Source organism: Erpetoichthys calabaricus, chromosome 15, assembly GCF_900747795.2.
Source record: "Erpetoichthys calabaricus chromosome 15, fErpCal1.3, whole genome shotgun sequence".
NCBI lineage: Eukaryota > Metazoa > Chordata > Cladistia > Polypteriformes > Polypteridae > Erpetoichthys > Erpetoichthys calabaricus.
In genome coordinates, this window is record NC_041408.2 from 43910412 (window position 1) to 43931981 (window position 21570).

Sequence of the window (21570 nt, forward strand, 5' to 3'; positions counted from 1 at the left end):
ACTTCCTGATTCACTATCGCCACATCATCCAACCTTCTCTCCCTCTCATTCTCTTCATTCATCAGCCTCTCAAAGTACTCCTTCCATCTTCTCAATACACTCTTCTCATTTGTGAGCATGTTTCCATCTTCATCCTTTATCACCCTAACCTGCTGCACATCTTTCTCAGCTTGGTCCCTCTGTCTCGCCAATCGGTACAGGTCCTTTTCTCCCTTCTTAGTGTCCAATCTCTTATATAACTCATCATATGCTTTTTCTGTAGTCTTCACCACTTCTCTCTTCACCTTGCACCTTATCTCCTTGTACTCTTGTCTACTTTCTTCAACTCTCTGACTATCCCACTTCTTCTTCACCAACCTCTTCCCCTGTATACTCTCCTGTACTTCCCCATTCCACAACCAAGTTTCCTTTTCCTCCTTCCTCTGTCCAGATGTCACGCCAAGCACCCCTCTTGCTGTCACCCTTACGATTTCTGCTGTAGTTGCCCAGCTATCTGGCAACTCTTCACTGCCACCCAGTGCCAGTCTTGCATCCTCCCTGAACTCAACCTTGCAATTTTCCTTTTTCAACTTCCACCATCTGATCATTGTCTCTGCTCTCACTCCCCTCCTGTTCTTGATCTCCAATGTCATCCTACAGACCACCATCCTATGCTGCCTAACTACACTTTCCCTTGCCACCACTTTGCTGTCTTCAATCTCCTTCAGATTAACCCTGCTGCACAGGATATAATCTACCTCTGTGCATCTTCCTCCACTCTTGTACATCACCCTATGTTCCTCCCTCTTCTTAAAATACATATTCACCACAGCTATGTCCATCCTTTACACAAAATTCACTATCATCTGACCTTCTTCATTCCTTTCATTGATACCATACCTACCCATCACCTCCTCATCCCCTCTGTTCCCTTCACCAACATGTCCATTGAAATCCACTCCAATCACCACTTTCTGTCTCTTGGCTACACTGTCCATTACTTCATCCAACTCAATCCAGAAATCTTCTTTCTCATCCATCGCACATCCAACTTGCGATATTCATCATCACACCTTCAGTTTCCAGCTTCATAATCATCACTCTGTCTGACACTCTTTTCACCACCAAAGCACCCTTGAGACACTGTTCCTTCAGAATAACCCCTTCCCCATTTCTCTTCCCATCCACACCAAGACAGAAAAATTTGAATCCACCTACGATCCACCTGGCCTTATTCCCCTTCCATTTAGTGTCTTGCACACACAATATATCAACCTTCCTTCTCTCCATCACATCAGCTAACTCCCCTTACTAGTCATACTGCCAACATTCAAAGTTCCTACACTCAGTTCCACTCTCTTTATTTTCCTCCTTTCCTAATGCCTCTGGACACATCTTCTTCTTTGGCCAACAGTAGCCCAATTTCCGCCAGCACCCTGTTGATCCTCGACCAATCCGGTATGGAAGTCTGTATTGTTGTCTGCATATTGATCTGGGAAAATTTTACACTGGAAACCTTCCTGACATAACTCTCTCCGATTATTCCGCTTGGGACTGGCACAAAGAAACACACTGGTTTGTGTATCCTGTGGAGCAAAAAAAATCTTACATAAGTAAATAATCAATCCATAAAAACTCAGTGCTCAGGGGAGGAAGTTGAAATCACGGGTAAAACAAAATTTAAAATCAGTCTTGAAATGCTCTTCCCAGTGCTGCTCTGTGTCTTATCGCAATAATCTCTCTTGCTCCACTTGTTCCACTCACCCATTTCCCAGGTATAATCAGTGGAGGCAAGAGTCCAGTGATGGCACTCCCAACCCCCTGTCCCAGCCACCTTTTCATCAGCATCCGCCCAGCTCTCACATCCGTGATGCAGACTCATGATTGTGCTGCTCAAAACAACAAATGGGGCCACACCCTAGTATTCAATTACACTGCTAACTGCACCACCACCAGCCTTAGAGTTCTTAAACCAGCCCTACAATCTGCACTTCTGCATGGTAAATGCATTTTAAAAAATAAACTTAGTTTACTAGAATAATTCAGATAATTTACTTCTTTTGTTGGCTGGATATCTGAGTATCAACCTATTTATTTATAACCTCAAAAGAGCATTTAACAATTATAACACATAGGTGTTATATTGTATCACCTAGCATCCTACAAGCCTTTATTATGTTGTCTGGTCATACCCAGATCTGTTGACTAGGACTCAAAACTGTTTAATTTTGAAATTGCCTAGAGTCTTGAATTACAAAGTTTGTGGAACCAGGGCAAATTAATGTATTTGCAAATGCTCACTGACACTTTTTTGTCCAATAATAGGAAATTGAATCTTAAACACTTCTTCAAAATTTGACTAAATAATAAAATGTGAAAACTCCTCACAGTAAATAGAAAACAAGCTATCTTATGTAAAATAATGAGCAAAAATAAGGATGTTAAGTACACTACTACTGATTTCCTGAAACTGTTTTACTAATGTGCATATAGGACATACTAATCTATTACTTTTTGTCCCAAACAATCAGTATCTGTAGAAGAATACTATCTACAGACAAAACTGTTTTTGTATGTATGTGTTTACTGTATATAATGTGGTGGTGCCATGTATTGTATAATGTGTTGTTTAACTCTATATACCTTGCTATGTGTATGGATATAACAGCAAGAGAAACTCCTAGCAACCATGTTGCCTGGCAATAAAGTTCAAAGTTCAAGTTCAAGTCAAAAGAAGAAGTGGAGATATATATTATAATGCTATCTAAACTGTTCTAAGATAAACCGAAAAAATACTACATCTTCATTAAAGTCTGGTGTACACAAAAAGGTAAAATATAAACCTGGGATCAGGAAATTCCCATTCATTGTGTTGACTCAGTGATAGATTTAATCAAAATAGATTCACAACACTTGCCCTACTATTGAATAAATGGAATTACCAGCTTCTTAATACTTGTACACAGTTTTCAGTTTACAGAATTTTCAGGTCAGGTCAGGTTGGGGAGCATGCACTGATACAGCATGTTGCTGCACCCACCACATGACAAAACAGCTTGGGATCCTGCTTGGCAACCCCCCAGAAATGACCATCTATCTGCCACAGCCAGGTGTTACATGGGCATCTTATTGGCCTGGTCCAGCCTCTTGGTCCTCAACAATGAGGATCCTGCAAGCCAGATCACCCTCAGGGAATCAAACCACATGGCCATAGTGCCGTAACTGATGCTCCTTCACAATGCAGGTAATGTGCATCATTCAGGACTCCATGAGCAACTGCACATTTGACACAAAGTCAAACCAGCAGTACCCAAGGATTCTCTAAAGAGACACAGTACCAAAGGAGCCCAGTCTTCGTCTCTGGTCACTGGATAGTGTCCATGTCTCGCAACCATATAGCAAAACAGGAAGCACCAGGACTCTAAAGACTTGGACCTTCATCCTTTTGCAAAGATATCAGGAGTGCCACACACCCCTTTCATGCGACCTCATGTCCCCCCATGCTCTCCCAATCCATCTACTGACTTCATAAGTAGATTCACCAGAGACATGAATGTGGCTGCCAAGGTAAGTAAACCTCTCGACAAGGTTGACACACTGCAGACAGACACACTACTGATGTCTTTGTCCAAGAGGTAATTAAAGACCTGGATACTTGCGAAGACACTCAAAAGCTCACATACTCAGACTCCTTGCTCAGTCTCTCGAGAGCCCTGACCAGAATTTTTCAGCCAATACAGTAAATAACTAATAACAAAAACCTGCAGAAAAATATATAATTATATGTGCTAACTGCAATTCATGGGTTGTGCCACTTAAACCAAAATGATGAATTACTTTATACGTGAGGGCTCATTAAAAACACTGTGATTTCTGCAGTAAATCACCAATAATTTCTGTATTGTCAAGCAGCCAGATCAATATAGGCTTTTACGTTTACACTGACAACTGTAAAAAATAACAAACACTTTTTAACAATTGTCAAAACTAAAACACATCCATCTGACAAAAACAAAAAATACAACAGTGTGTGAAATACCCTATGGTAATTAACGTTGGCAAGAGGGCCTTCAGGGTCCAATCGACTTAATCCAGACAAGTTTGACCTCACAACACAAATTCCTAAAAAACACTTTAATACATGTGTGTTCATTTTTAATGCATGCGTTCTACAAATACGACAATGTTCATAATAAAAAATAATTGAGTCTTCCAAAGTATCGATCACTGCAAATTTTGATTAAAAATTATTTCAGACTGCTTGCATTCATCTCTTCTAATGGTGAGCTCAGTGAATTAACCTCTTCCCTTGTATATGTGTGTTTTACCACAGTAATATCACACATCAGACTTTGTGCAGTTTTACATTATCTGTGGTGAAGAGTTGCAACAGCTAATTATTAAGCCTGCAGTTCATTAAAAATGTTAAATTTATCAGACTTGTTACCAGCATACAGTAAGAAGCTAAGTGACAGAAGAGTCATTCTTGAGTTATCATGCTTATATCCATCCATCCATTATCCAACTTGCTATATCCTAACTACAGGGTCACGGGGGTCTGCTGGAGCCAATCCCTGCCAACACAGGGCGCAAGGCAGGAAACAAACCCCAAGTAGATCGCCAGCCCACTGCAGGGAACACCCACACACCAAGCACACACTAGGGACAATGTAGAATCGCCAATGCACCTAACCTGCATGTCTTTGGACTGTGGGAGGAAACTGGAGTACCCGGAGGAAACCCATGCAGACACGGGGAAAACATGCAAACTCCACGCAGGGAGGACCCGGGAAGCGAACCCGTGCCGCCTATCATGCTTATATTTATTGTATTTTTATTTTTAAATTCTGTGTTATGTTACTGACAACATATTTTGTCCCGTGTGCTGGTTTACCTGTATGTGTAAAGCCTTTGTGCTTTTAGCATCACCTTATGCATGTTTTGATCAATATAAACTCTGCTTAGCACTGGACTTGTTGAGCAACAGTGCTAATTGTTACTAATGACCAACAATATACAGTAACCAAAAAGAAGAATGAAGTCTGAAGTTCCATGTTTAGGGTAAAACAGATCCATTTACTAAGCCTACTGTATCTAGGTAGCATTGGCTCTATTGTACAGATCGACGCTGGGTGAATTCTTAGTCTGTTGAGGGCATTCCCACACTCACTCATTGTGAGACAATTTGGAGTCATAATTCAAACTAATCTTCATGTCTGTGTACCAAAAGGGAAAAAAAAAAACTCCCAGACATTATACTAATATGAAAGTTGCACAAACAAAATGACTTGGTCAATGTAAGAGCCAAATCTTTTAAATTAATGTTAATGGTAATTTTCCTTAGACTGTTTAACTTGAACTTGACTATAATACAGCTTAACATAGATAATGGAAGATTCAGTTTAACCTCCTATAAAGTATAGAAAATGGAGATTTCATAATCTCGTGTGACTCTAGAATAGCCCATTGATTGGAATTAGACAGCTAGAAAAAAACATAAATGGTCAGACAGACATCAAGGGCATATAGTTTTCAGACCATTGAACAGAAAGTTGCCTAAAACAATAAATAAAAACCTTAAGGAATGTAACCTAGATATTTAAGAAAATATCACATTTTCCTCTTTCCCTTTCTTTTTTGTGTGTATTATTAGCTTTTTTTTCTCTATTTTTTGTGTGAACTGTTTGCTTTGAATTTCACTAAAATCTTTAAAAACAAAGACAATTGGATTGTGGAGTATTTTTTTACAGTGAGTCATACTAATGCCGGTAGCTGCATTTAAACTATTTTGAACCATTTGGAAACCTTTGTCAAAAACAGCTACAGTCAATATTTAAAACTCAAAATCTTTGAGCCAAGATTACAAACAGAACAATGTTTTTCAAATACTTCAAATGTAAAATCAATAAACAACTGCTAACCAGAACATATTTTATATGAAGAAGAAATTTTCAAATTGGTTAATAAAATATATAAAATACAAAAGAACTCACTAACTGGAAGGTAAATCAGTTTGAAATTATTGTCAGTTAAGTAAGTTTCTACTTTTTTATTATTCGTTACAGACAGTTCTACTGTTGTTTTTTGTACAGTATAGTGTAGTTGGAATGAGTATCTACCTTTGCCAACATAAAAACAAAGTCAAATAAAACAATAAAGAAGCCAAATGTACAGTATAACATAAATTAAATATCTGTTGTGAGTAGTGATCACTCTCTGGTAAATTGTCTTTGAGACCTTTACCAGAAAAGTAAAACCCATCTGTTAAGGTTAATACAGATTGTTGTAAAAAATTTTAGTGCTTATCTCAGTTTACAGAAAAAAAGTACACATTTCTATTGATAAATATAAGTAAGATTAAATATGAAAGGTAACAATATCAGTCAGTCACTCAATTTGATCATTATTTTACAGAGGTCTATTTTGTTTTGATTTTTTTCTTTTTCTCCATGCCATATGTTACCCCTGCTATCTTTAACCATTGCTATTTGTTTATTTTACTGTTTATTATTGCAATTTTTTATTCATGAATTTATTTTTAAATCTTTTAAGGATCCGTTTGCTGCCATTTTGCAAATTAAGGTGGTTTCACACCTAGTTCATTGGGACTAGTATTTTTAAACTCTGGTACGTGAAAGGTACCAGAGGTAGACGTGAACTCAGCAATAGCACTCTGGTAGGGACCAAAAAAGGGTGGCCTTGATGTGGTACCAAGCGAACCCTGGAGCAGTTCACATGACGTCTAAATGGGATCCTATTTCACCACGTCAAATACTGTGCATTATGCATGACATTTTGTGTGCTGTTATAGACAAACTAAGCCTCTGCTGTTAGTAATTTAGAAATCTCATTCATACCATAATGAGTTGAGGATTAATATGGACCATTAAAAGACGATAAAAAGGTAAAAAATAAATAAATGAATGCACACACAGGTGCAAATATAGCATAATTCTCAAAAAATGACTTATGCAATTAGTTCACTGAATCAGATCAGCTCCTGATTCAGTCTTAGAGCCTCTTGCGCTCAATTGGACAGCAGTTTGACCAATTAAAAAAATAAATAAATAAAATGTGATCAGAACACATATAGAGGTGGCAAAAATTAACAACAGTGCCCTGTGAGACCACCAATCAAATGTCCTAATCTTACACCATGAATACATCATACGAGTAGGTGGGGTGTTCTCCTAATGCACTCACTAACTTTACATGTTACTCAATGTTAATCAAGATTAGATTAAACTTTTAAGAATTCCGAAATAATAAGAGAGTAAATACACAACATTATACAGTTAAACTTCCTTATTTTACCAATCTCAGTGCCTCCTTGATTATTGATTATTAATCCCAAAGACTAACGCCCCCATGCTCTTCTCTGACCCCAAACCACAATCTGATCAACACACACAAATCTCCATACTTTAAAACTAATGCATTCAAAATCTGCCTGAAGATACCCAAGTGTTCCTTATGTGTGTCCGATTTTTTACTTCTGTTATTTTGCACTTTTGGATGAAAGTTTTAGAATGGAAAATTGTGTCTGAAGAGTGGATGTAAATTTGAACCAGTTAAGTATATTAGATTTTTGTTAGTTTTTATTTTAATTATACCTGTCATACTTCATCTCCCAAAATTTCCCTAGTTAAATCAAGTGAATAAAAAAATAAACACTGCCTTTATCCATCTTTTCATTGTCTATGCATGCATCTCTCCTGGTCAAAATTTCTGGGCTATGGAGAGACTGGTGGAAGTAGTGTGTTCTGTTGAATATGATACAGATCAAAAGCATATAGAAATAAACCCATCCATCCATTTTCATAACCCGCTTATCCAGGGTGGGTCATGGGGAAACTGGAGTCTCCCAGAAAGCATAGGGCAGAAGACAAGAACAATCCATGGACAAGGTGCCAGTCCATATCAGGGTGGACACTCACACACTCTCAGGTCACTTTAACATCACCAGTTCACCACACCTTCATGTCTTTGGACTGTGGGAGGAAGCCCACTCAGACATGAGGAGAACATGCAAATTCCTTGTGGGTAGTACCCGGGATGTAAACGCCTGTGTCCTTGTTGTGATGCAGCAGTGATACCATTGCACCACTCTGCCTAGAAATAACTACATCAGTAATAATTTTATTTTAATAATTATCAATTATCTGTTTTACAAATGAAAATGTCTTAGGCTTGTGAGAGAAATAGCAAAAAGTAAAAATAATTAGTATAAGGCCAATACAGAGAGAACAGAGTTTGAACTGTACGTAAAAAAGGGACATATCAGTAATTTCACATTGCAAATAAGTACCACTCACAATTAAAGTGATTTATGTTATATATGCTGCCAAGCATATGTTTATATTATTTGAGTTACATCTGATAATAGTCCTGGAAGAGCTCTGAGGGTTTTTTCAATCTCTAGGTTAAAATAGATGTATTCTTGGGGATGGATAATGGCCGTTTCAGAGAATGATGAACTAACAGTCCAGAAATATAGAGACAGTAATTTGTCAAAAGTGACTAATATGCTTTTAATAAAGTACTGTAGCTTATTATGAAAGGAGGATGATTTTATTGAACATGGTTTTATTATCTACATATAATCAAAGTAATTTTAGTCCTTTATACATAGTATATGACATAAGAGTACTGTAGTTCATATGAAAACAGAATTCTAATTATATTAATGTGCCGTTTTAGTAATCAAAACTAGATAAATCATAACGTTCAACCTCTCTTCAAATATCCAGCTTACGTTCTCACTGTTTGAATATTTGTTTGAAGCTAAAATTATGTTTGATATTTATTTTTGACTTCCATGGTTGATACAGAGCTCACAAGGCTGACTCTGTTCCCAGGCATTGTATGTATGCAGTATACCTACACAAATTCATATACAGTATAAAAAAAAAACATAAACACAAAGTATATTCATCATCAATGTCTCATTTAACAACCATTTTTAGGGTTTACCCAAGTTAGTCAAACACAAATAGTAAATGATATCATCATAATAAACATCATGTTGTGTACACCCATTAATCCATCTTCCAAACCTGGTTATTCAGAGCAGGGCCATTGGGGATGTTGGATTCTAGCCCAGCAAACATAGGGCACAAGATGGAAACAAACCCTGGATGGGGCACCAGTTCACTGCAAGGTGAACCCCCTCACAAACACATGCTAAAGCCTATTTAGCATTGCCAATCTACCTAATCTACATATGTCTAGAAGGAAAATGGAGCACCCAGACAAAACCAAATAGACAAGAGGAGAACATGCAAACTACATGCAGGATGCACCTAGAATCTGAACCCAAGTCTTCTTATTCTGAGGCAGCAATGTTACCACAGCACCACTGGGCCCTCTCATCACACAGTATATACAGTACTAGCAAAGTACCTGCGCTTCGCAGTGAGGAAGTAGTGTGTTAAAGAAGTTATGAAAAAGAAAAGGAAACATTTTAAAAATAGCGTAACATGATTGTCAATGTAATTGTTTTGTCACTGTTATGTGTGTTGCTGTCATCAAGGATTTGATTATCATTATTTCTATCAATCAGGATCGTATTTGGAGGACATGTTGTATTCAAGTTACATTTCGCGTCTCTCAACTGTTGTAAAGATACAACAGGTTTCATTGATAACTTTATGTCCACGTTGTCAGAGTTGAAACATTCATAAATATCGAACTGTCCACTACCCAAATCACTACCCGTGAATCTAAGATGTTTAACAGGCATTCTCGGTTGTCCAAAGGTGTAAAATATTTCCCCATTTCTATACACTTGAAAGCGACAATGAAACAATTCCGCAGCATCAATCAGTTCACATGCAGAACAATAGGTTGAGAGTTTAAGCATTTCACTGCTATAGTGATCCTGTGTAGTATAATTGTCTCCTGTACCCGTCATTCAGTACATAAGACACAATGTCTCTGCGGATATCAGACTGATATGGCCATGCAATAAGAAAGAGAGAGAATGGAAGAGGCAGGCGCAATCTCGGGGCTTGGAAACCACTGGGTACGGGTCGGTGAAATTGTGATCGACGGTGATCATCGGAATAGACATGTTATTCGGGGTAATCTTGCACCCGTTGAGAAAGAAAGTACGAAGGAAGGCGAGAAGCGGTGGAGCAGGGAATGAAAAGCAGAAGTCAACACCAGGAAGACGTACTTGAGCAAGTAAGGAAGCCCAACAATGACAGCTTTGAAGCGGTGGAGTAAAAGAAAAGGGAACAGTCACGAGGAGGGAGACGTGAGGAAGTAAGGAAGCCCAACAATGTCACCCTTGAAACGATGGAGTTAACGAAAAGAAAGGAGTCACCAGCAGGAAGAGGTGAAGCAAGGCCAACAATAACAGGCTTGAAGTGGTGGAGTAAATGAAAAGGCAGGAGTCACCAGCAGGAAGACGTGAAGGATGGCGAACAATAACAGGCTTGAAGCGGTGGAGTAAAGAAGAAGGGAGCAGTGAGCACGACGAACAGCAGAGGAAAGTAAGGAACCGAGTGAGGAGGCACATGAACACGGGATGTCATTAATGTATATAGGCAGGGAGTCAACTACGTGGTAGGTGCGCATACAGCGGCCGTGCGGAAAAAGGAAGGGGGAACGGGGGCCGGCCCTTGTGTGTCTCTGCCGCGAAATAAATCAGCTGTTAACGGAAATAAGGAATGAAACCGCCAAAAGGAGAGGTCAGTTCCGAAAGTTCATTATGGGGCACGATGCGAAATGAAACATACTTAACGTTTGTAAGTACAGTGTAAAGGATTATCATGGGAAATTTGGGCTTCCTAAGTATATTGGAAGTCGCAGAAATAGGGAAGAGGGGTTTCCCCTATCTATATATACAGTTTAGGGGATACACCCATTTCCCCCCATTTGGTGTTGCAATAGGACATGAAACATACCTAACTTTTGTAAGTACACTGCAAGGAATGAGCATGTGAAATTTCAGCTTCCCACCTATATGGAAAGTGGGAGAATTAGTGATGAGTCAGTGAGGACTTTGTCTTTTATATATATAGATGTATAATATGTTTCCGTCTTCCTCTTAGGTGACAAGTTGCTTGGTGGCACAGCTGTTAGCAATGTTGCCTGATACTATAATTACAACAGACTGAGTATGAATGCTGGCCCAGTCACTGGATATATAGTGTATGCATATAAGGTTTCCTTGGGCAGAAGGAGTGAAACTTGTGGAAATTTACCGAAGTATGTTGGCTTGAACAGATCAGTAAGCTGTTTGTGCACTCATCTTGCGCAAATGTAAGGGACCTCAAGTCATCACACACTATAACATGTGCAGATCCATAGCTGATTTCCAAACGTGTAGCAACAGCGTAACAAGGTAATCCACCACTTGTCTCTGGATGTACGTATTCACCATGTCAATGTGGGCATGTGTGCGCAATGTTGATAGAATTGTTCTTCATGCTTTGAAACGTCCTGGTCATTCATAAACATTTTAGTGAGGCATGCTCACATCCTCATAGGCAGACACTGGAGGTTCTTACAAAACTGCAGGGTCTATAGAAGTGCACAGTTTGTAAATTCTGACCACAGACTTGTTGTTGCCACTCTAAAGATCCAGATTAGGTCCAGTAAGATACCACCTACTAGGGGAAAGAGGCTGGACCAGGCCAAACTCCAAGATCAGACTATTTCTGAAGACTTTGCCCGCAATTTGTGTGCAGGAACTTTCAGACTTGGGTATGACTGCTGATCCTAATGTGATATGGGAGACCTTCCATGACAAGAACTTGAAGTTTGCTGATGGTTGTATTGGTGTTACCACTGCTCCCAGAAGGAGGTGTTTCATCTCGCAGGGCACCTTGGATGTCATTGTGAAGAGTCGCAGTGCATGGCTTGATGGAAACTAAAGTTTGAGAAGGATGGCTATGATGGCTCGGAGGGCAGATAAGGAGGAGTTTGTTAGAGGAATCTCTGAGCAAGTGACACACCATCTATGGTCTACTGACCCATGTCCTGCTTACAGAGAAATTAAAGAATTACACACATCCAGATCTGTTCCTAAGAGAGTCGCAGTCAGGTCGGGTGATGGTACGGTCCTTACGAATGATGCTGCAATTTTGACCACTGTGCTGGCTACTTTAAGCAGCTGTTTAAAACTGATCCTCTGGCTAGGATATTGGACATTTCTAGGTCCACGGTGAACTTCTCCAGCCTAGTGGTAAGGCTGTCCTCCTTGCATTGCAAGCAATCTTTACTTCCATTTGAGAGATGGGCGTCATCCCAAATGACTGGAAAATGGGACTTGTCATCCTCATCTGTAAAGGGAAGGGTGATTGCCTGGATATGCTCTCAGTGCTGGGTAAAGTCCTTCCTAGGGTTATCCTCAATAGGATCTGTGGTCACCTACTCACCTACCAGCGACTGGAGCAATCTGGTTTTATGCCTAAGAAATCTACCATTGACCGCATCCTGGCACCGAGGGTTCTCATGCAGTGAAAACACAAATATCAGCAGAGTTTCTTTGCAGCCTTTGTCGATTTTCATAAAGCATTCGACTCAGTTGATCGAGCTGCCCTGTTGGACATGCTGAGACTTCACAGGATCCCCCCAAGGTTGCTGGATATTATGGCTGGCCTGTACACTGGTACTGTAAGTGCTGTGCGCAGTGGAAGCAGAACCTCTGCATTTTTTCCAGTTGAATCTAGGGTTCATCAGGGGTATTTTATTGCTCCTATTTTGTTCAGTGCTTGCATAAACTGGGTGTTGGGCAGGGTCATGGATTTCAGTGGCTGTGGGGCATCTGTTGATGAAGAAAGATTCACTGAACTTGACATTGCTAATGATGCTGTGATCTTCACTGAGTCAATGGAGAATCTGACTGGACTCCTTCGGTACCCTGTCTCTTCAGAGAAACCTTGGGTACAGCTTGTTTGACTTTGTGTCGAATGAGCGCTTGCTCATGGAATCCCAAATGAGGCACATTACCTGCATTGTGAGGGAGCATCAATTACGGCTCTATGGCCATGTGGAGCAATTTCTTGAGGGTGATCCGGCTCACAGGATCCTTATTGTTGAGGACCTCAGCAGCTGGACAATGTGAAAGTGCAGGTCCTGCTCTATGATCCCTCTTCCAGATTTGGGATCCTCTCAAACCCAACACCATTGATAACATAACCAGATGAGCTGGTAGTGGGGACAAATCACTCTTGGAGCAAGGGGATGGTGTAAAGTGTTCAGTGCTTTTATGAAATAAAAATCCAAACAGTGTTCAAATAAATAGTGCACTGCACAAAGAAAATCCATAAATAATACATAAAAGCAGGTGAAAAGTAGAGGTTAAAATTAAAAAACAAAGCCTTTTGAAATGAAGTTAAAACCAAGGCAAAACCCGGTGCCTTCTTCACTTTATCCCATACAGGCCTTGCAAGAGAGGAGTCACCCTATCAGCAGGTGCAGCTACCCTTCAACTGGTCCAGTTGCCTTCCAATCCCCTGGCTATGTACAGGCTCCCTTGTGAGACCAAGACTCGGGTGCCCAACGACCAGGGCGCTCCCACTGGGGATCTCCCTCCCAAGCCTCCTCGACTTCCGCTGCCTTCCACGGAGAGCCGTCCATAATCTTGGTCATTCCTGCTCCTCTGAAAAATTCAACAGGAGTGACCCAGTCCATCTGCCCCCGAGCCTGCCTGTGCTCTCTCTCTCTCACTTGGTTTTACAGCTTCTATCTTTAACCTCCGTCTGTGTGTTTCCTTTTTTTCCCCTACCCTCCACACTTGTGCTACTCCTTTTTATATGGGGATGTGGCACAGTTGTGGCCATTAGCAGCTCTCGGTATCAATTACGGCCCCCTCCTTAAAGCTGCAAGTATGGTGATTATTTATTTAAAAAGGCAATCAGCTGCAGACTTCACTTTATGACAGACCAGGCCAAGGGGACGCCCACACTGGCTATGGCAAATAGATGGTCATTTCCAGGGTGTGGACCACATGTGTGCCTGGGCGGTTGTTAAGCAGGATCCCAAGCTGTTTTGTCATGAGGTGGGAGGCAACTTGCTGTACCAGTGCATGCTCCCCAGCCTGACCTGACCTGATTCTGTTTATACTTCCATACTGAACCAATATCCTTTGGTGAATTTCAGCAGGTTTCACTCCCTCAGACGGTTGTGGCGAGCGCCCTCTTCTACGCAGTGGTGTGCTGGGGAGGCAGCATTAAGAAGAAGGACGCCTCACGCCTGGACAAACTGGTGAGGAAAGCAGGCTCGATTGTAGGTATGGAGCTGGACAGTTTGACATCTGTGGCAGAGCAATGGGTGCTAAGCAGGCTCCTATCAATTATGGAGAATCCACTGCATCCACTGAACGGGGGGGGGGGGGGGGGGGGGGGGAGGGGGGTAAACATTAACATTATTCAAAGTTATTGTCTGTTTTTACCTGCATTATTATTACTTTTTAATTTAATATTGTTTTTTGTATCAGTATGCTGCTGCTGGAGTATGTGAATTTCCCCTTGGGATTAATAAAGTATCTATCTATCTATCTATCTATCTATCTATCTATCTATCTATCTATCTATCTATCTATCTATCTATCTATCTATCTATCTATCTATCTTTAACTGAATATTCCATTTAAGTCAATGAGAAAAGTCTGTTACTATTTATTAGACAAAACATAAGCACAAACATTTCTAATTTGTATTGTATCTAGTCAAAACTATGTAGTAGATGCAGTATCTGAAATTCACATTCTGACTAGTCACAAATTTATTTTGGTTATCTAAAATTGTATTTTGACTTGTTACAATGTTAGGATATAGCGGGTTGGAAAATGTCTGACTGACTGATGACAATGTAATTATGACTTGGCATTAAATGTTAAAACTCCTTCCCATAGTTCTCACCTTATGTTTAATACTGAGACTTTGTATTTGAACTAGATAAAACTTCTTCTGTGCTAATATCTCAGAGAGCAAAAAGAAGAACATATTTAAAATGACAATACATTTGGGTGACATGGTGGCGCAGTGGTAGCGCTTCTGCCTTGCAGTAAGGAGACCTGGGTTTGCTTCCTGGGTCCTCCCTGCGTGGAGTTTGCATGTTCTACTCGTGTCTGCATGGGTTTCCTCCGGGTGCTCCGGTTTCCTCCCACAGTTCAAAGACATGCAGGTTAGGTGCATTGGCGATCCTAAATTGTCCCTGGTGTGTACTTGGTGTGTGTGTGCCCTGCGGTGGGCTGGCACCCTACCCGGTGTTTGTTTCCTGCCTTGCGCCCTGTGTTGGCTGGGATTGGCTCCAGCAGACCCCCTTGACCCTGTAGTTAGGATATAGCAGGTTGAATGCTGACTGACAATAAATTCACAGAATCAAAAGAGCAGAAGTAAACAATATCACTTATATAACACTTAGGGATATACAATGGCTTTTAACATATACACTAAATTACTGCTAGTTATTTTAATGGATATTATGCACATTCCTGAAAGGAAGGTATTTGATCGACAGAAGCATCATGATTATTTAAAGAGTTTTAAGGTGAAGCAAAACACCACATTTATTGGTTTGTTTAACAAAAACAATAAAATTGAAAAAAGTAAAAGAAATTGTAAAAAAAAACCATTGTTAATATTATTAATACTTTGGAAATGCACATTTTATCAATAGTATAAAAATTGGAACATTAAAAATTGTGGCCTTCTTTTTTTTAAAAATACAGTACTGTATACTGTTTTGTTTGTGTTGCACTATAAGAAGAAAAAAAATCATACCTTGAAAATTCTTATGATAGCGCTTAAAATCAGTCCATTTTTAGAGAATTGGTTAAATTTTTAACATTACATGCAATTTTATTTTTTTCCCTATTTTATAAATAATTAGTTATATTAATAACGATTTAATTTAAATTTAATTCAAGCCAAATCACAATGGCTGACCATGAATCAGCCATTGTCTTTTACAGAAAGAGTTCAAATTCTTGGAAAGAGAAACAAAAAAATGATAGGCTTTATGGAATGAAATAATTTATACAAACGTTCTGCTATTAATATACATTTTCATTAAAAATACAAAATTATGCACATTTATATTTATTTAGCATCTCTATATTAATTTCCTATCGTCGTCAACTGAACCATCATGATAGCTTCCAATGTTAAATGGCACCTAAGGTATTGTTAAGAATATATGCATCTAAAGAATAAAAGACACAAAAGACTTCAAAATATTATATATAGCAGTATTTAAATCAAGTCTACAATTACAAAATATCATTTGTTGTAATCAAGAAATGTATTCCTGTTAAATCCTGGCTTGCTGACATCTTTATACCAGAACAAGAGAAATATAACTGTTTTTAGGAATTTGCATTCCAGGACTAAATACTGATGGCATTATTTTTCCTTTGCTTTTTTTTCAGTACGGGCTAAATTGGCACACTTTTAAACCTATTATCTGATTTCATAAGCCTTTAACAATGCTATCATTTCATAGAGAGCCATGATTGCAGACAAATATTACCTCCTTTCCACTCCATTTTTCAAAAAAAAAAAAAAAAAAAAATAAAGTTAAGGCAGTAGTTGCCTTAAATCCAACTGTACAGCTTGTACAAGGAAAAAGAACACAGTTGAGCCGAGGACAGTTTAGGTCAATAAGGAATCAATAAGAGTAGGAGAATCTACAGGAAGATGAAAGACTTGGAGCTTGCCACAGTCTGCCCTATTGTTTGCCAGCTAGTCTATAAAAGAGATATACATCTTTTTTTTTTAACTGTACTTGTTAAAAATGAGTTCATTACAATGTCTTTATCTCTACTCAAGTCCCCTATTGGAAAAAAACACCAGTTTGAAATACCATTTATTTACAGATATAAGACAAGATGCCCCTTTGTAAAGTATATTACAATGCCAGCCAAGTCCTTCAGCCAGGAACTCTTGCCAGCCTTTAAGCAGCTTAACCAAGCAATGCATTTATTTCTTTTATTGTACTTTAATATACTATTTACTTTGGTGAAATACTTTTGATAATAAAAACCATACAGCAACACATATATTGAAATTAAAATATCAGATAAAATGTAAAGATACAAACTGGAACATATTGTTGCTCATCAGAAATCAAAATGTACAGCCATATATTCTTATTCTTGTGAAGTACATTGCTGTATATAAACACAGTGTACTGTAAAGTATAAAAGTATAATATGTATTTTGTGAAGGGGACTATTTGTGTTCTGTTTTGTGTATTGTATACACAATACAATATATTTGACACCCAACCTACCTGGAAGGGGGTCTCTATGAATTGCTTTACATAAGATTTCTGCCATTTTTCCCCTATAAGGTTTTTTTTGTTGTGGTTGTTTCTTCTCTTCTTAGAGAGTCAAGGCTAGGGAGGTGTCGAATAACAGGGCTCAATAAAGCCCATTGAGGAATTCCTTGTGTGATTTTTGGCTATACAAGAAATAAATTGTTGTTGTATAGTCAACACAGTGCAGAGGTAATGAAACAGAAAATTAGACTTTAGGCTCAAAGAAGGGACAAACCAGCTGTAATAACAAACATTCTTTATACGCATATTTTGTGTACTTTTGGGTTTTAACCCATGTGATCCTGACGTTTATTTTACATTTAAAATTAAGTTTACAAAATGTAATTTACTAAAGTCCTTATTTTTATTTATTTAAGTAACAGTGTTTTGATGATAACTACGATTATCACGTTAATGACATAACAGAAGTTACGCTATATATACAATGGCAATTGCACTACACATTATCACTCGATAGATAAATATTTTGTCAAACTCCTTAGTGCCAGTTCAGGCAGGCCCTTCAACTTTGCGTTACCACTGATTTTCATATTTCATTTTTACCTTTTGTTTCCTGGTTGCCTGGTTTGGCTTGATATTACAGTTTAGACCCTTTTTTGTCTCTGGCTATGTCCTTGTTGGTAAACTGCTCAAATAATTATAAGGCATTCCAAGGTATCCTTAAAACCTGCATACAAGCACAGTCCATTAAAGGGAACAGTCACATATAGGTCTATTCAAAATGGTGACCAGTTAACCTAATATATACATCTTTGAGATGTGTTGAGTGAGTACCCAGAAATTAGTTAGGGTAAACATGACTTCAAATAATTAAAAAGAACAATTTTTGGTTTTAAGATTTTAAGTAATTGTGACAATTCTTTGTGATTCAATGGGTTGCCCACAGCACAGCCCCCTGGGATATTGATAGTCATGAAACTGAGATGGATTAGTGCAATGAGGACACACAAATAACAAGAATGGTGCAAAAAATGAAGTGCATTTTATTTCAAGCACATCAGTGACCAAATAATTAAGTGTAGTGCTATTCTTCAATAAATAATCCATAAAAATGAGTGCTTAGAGGGAGTTAACATCAATCCAATAAATAAATAGTTCCAACAAGATTTAGAAACAAGTATAAAACCACAGAGCCAAAATCAGGTTCATTCCTTCTTTGTTCCCTGTGCCTCAGCGTGCATCTCTCTCTCTCTCACCCACTGGGTTTTAGCAGTGGGGCTTATATACCAGCAAGTGCAGTCTGGTTGTAAACAGTTTTGTCCCAGCCACCTGAGCTGGTCACTGCTGGGACACCCAAGGCCCAACATCATTGTTCCACTACCACCCCAGGCATCTGTTGAACTATCCAGAAAGCCAATGGTCTCTTCCTGCTATCTCCATGGTCAACAGGAGCGACCCACCCCTGGAGCGCCAATCCTCTCTACTGTTATGTCTCCCATCCACTGCACTGGCTCACACTCATCGTTCATTCCTAGTTGTATTCCTTGATTTTCTCTCTCATTGATCTTTCTGTCTTTCTTTCTTTTCTGACATCATATCTGTCCTCTTCAGACTCCTTTTATTTCCAGTTATTGCAGGTGTGTTAAGTGACCTGTGGAGCTCTGATGAGGAACAGCTGTGCTAATGGCCTTTGTGCGTGATAAACACAATTAGCAAATTCCCTCATGCAGATCTCCCTCGCCATACAGCTTTACAGTTTAATTTAAAAATCACGCACCGCAACAGGCCCCTAACATTCTTCACTACATTCCTGTATTTCAAAATTTACTGGTGAGTGCCCCTCTGACATAGTGATGGCACTAAAACTTCAAAAGGGACTATTAAGTAGCTTATTCTGTTACTAACCAGTGTGGTCAATCAACACATATCATATGGTGCTTGCCTACTGAGTCAGAATCAACACCTATATTCAGGTAGGCATTTATGAGTTCCTATGCTCCTTCTCGACCATTGAGGTCTGCTGATGAACAGTGTCTAGTGATGCCATTTCTGCCTGGCATCAAATCTCAATCCAGACTCAATCCTAGCTGGTGGAATGAGCTGCCCATTTCCATTCAAAATTTTGAATTCCTCAGTGTGTTTAAGAAGCATTTGAGAAGACTCTTTGTTTGCTGAACCTAGAAGTTGTAATTAGCTTGTATTTTGTTCTGAGCTCTTCACTTGTGCTGATCAATTTTGCACCCTTGTCCTTTAACACTTGTTCCAAACAATCCCCAAGACTAATGTTTATTCTATTAAGTTGATCTCTTTTGCTAGTTGCTTTAAATAAATGTAAATCTAAATATGGCGAGTACTTTTCATGCCTATCATAGTAATTCTTCTGTTCGGATTTATTTCTTTAACTAAATCTGGAACATCCTAGAAAGCCACATGTCTCCTTATTTTTAAAGATCCTGCATTTGAAGCTGGCTTATGTGAAGTTGATGAAGCTGGTCTGTGAAAGAATATGACATCCTATCCTTGATTCTGGTGCATTTTATAAATGAAAAGGGGGGAGTAATACTGACATGTACAGTGGTTTTACACAGTTTATTTTGGTGCTCATCCCATGATGTACCCTTCTTGAACAACCATTTAGCAAACTGTTCCTTCAACTTCCAACTGAAATGCCCTACTTCTCCATCACTTTGGACAAACTGACAACAACTTTCAAGGTTCAGAATCAGAATCACATTTACTGGCCATGTACAGTATGCTCACATACAAGGAATTTGACTCAAGTTTTTTGATGACTGTCCAAATACATTTACATGATGTACATGCACGCAATACACGATCAAGGCAGATTCAGATTGTGGTTCTTGGTGTCTGAGAGTCATACCATAATACCAGTGAATACCATGTTATGAATGTAGTGTTCAAAGACGGAATGTACCACAAATCTATTTGGGTAGTGATTGAAAGTGCACACATCCATTGATAGTCATACATAATTGTTATCTTTGAAGGATGTGAGGAGCTCTGTTATGTCAGTCCCAACTAATTCACCTGGGATTTTTGATGTCAAGGGTTTTTAAACTCCAGTTGGGAAACTGTACATCCATGAGACTGATACTCTTAATGGCGACTAAAAATGTCAGAGGACATAAGTATTTAAAACAAGAATGGAAAACATAATGTCCAAATGTGGAATGAGCATGCAGCACTCCAAAGATGTTTATACCAATAATTGCAATACCTAATGTCATATAGATCTAGAATTCTTCTGTGGCTCTTAGCCCTCCTTCTCACAAACCTCTGGAATAATCACCTATGCAGAAGATAGTTGAAAAGAGCTTGATTTCTTATATTATTTTGGATTGGAGCCAAATAATACACAGCTTGACATTAAGTGAACAAGATTTGATCCTTGCCTTCAATCCCACATGAGCCAAAAAAAAAATTACATGTACTACCTGGAAACAAATTTGAATAATACCATTACCTGTTTTTAAACATTTAATCTTATAATAGGAATGCAAATCTTCAACCTCCGGTAAGACTCAAAAAGTTACGCTTTGCTAAATTTGTATTATTATTTTAATATTCTCTTTAATTTATATTCAAAAATCGGTATTCTTCAGCTTCATAATATCTTATAATACGACATATTTAAATGTCCTTTAATATATCACTACACATGTGCAGCTCCAAGTGTGGATTTATCTGTGAAAAGAAAGCAGAGATTTTGTATGGGTGAGTGAGTATTGATCCTTGCTTATTCTTTCCTTGTTTATTGTCTGCAACATAACATCAGCAAAATGTTGGCTTGGATGGAAAGAAAAATGGCTATTGACTTTCACCACACCAAACAGCCTCAATGCCCAGCCACTATTCAGGGAGGGGATGTGGAGGTGGTGCACTGCTTCAGATACTTGACGATCCGCATCAATGACAAGATGAAGTAGTCTAGTAGCACAGAGGATTCACTTTGACTGTTTTCTTTATCCAAGTCGGACATATTTTTCTTTTTAGTAATTGTGCCTGTCCTTGATGTGGTGATAGGGTGTGCAGCAAGACAGCATGAAGGTGTTAATTCACTGTTCAGATTTACTGTAACACAAATTCATATGGCTTTCTGAATCATTTCTATAAGAAAAGGAGAGGGGCTTATTTTGGATGGTAGTAGAACACTTATCTGCCACCTAAAGTAAGGATGAAGAATAGTGCTCAGTAATGGCAATTTTAAATTTTACTATATGCTGTTGAGGTAGACCAACTTACTTGACCTGATTGGAAAAACCCACATGCACTTTCACATACCCTAGTGAGAAACGTATGGATATACAATGCTTAAGAGTTTCATTTTACTACATA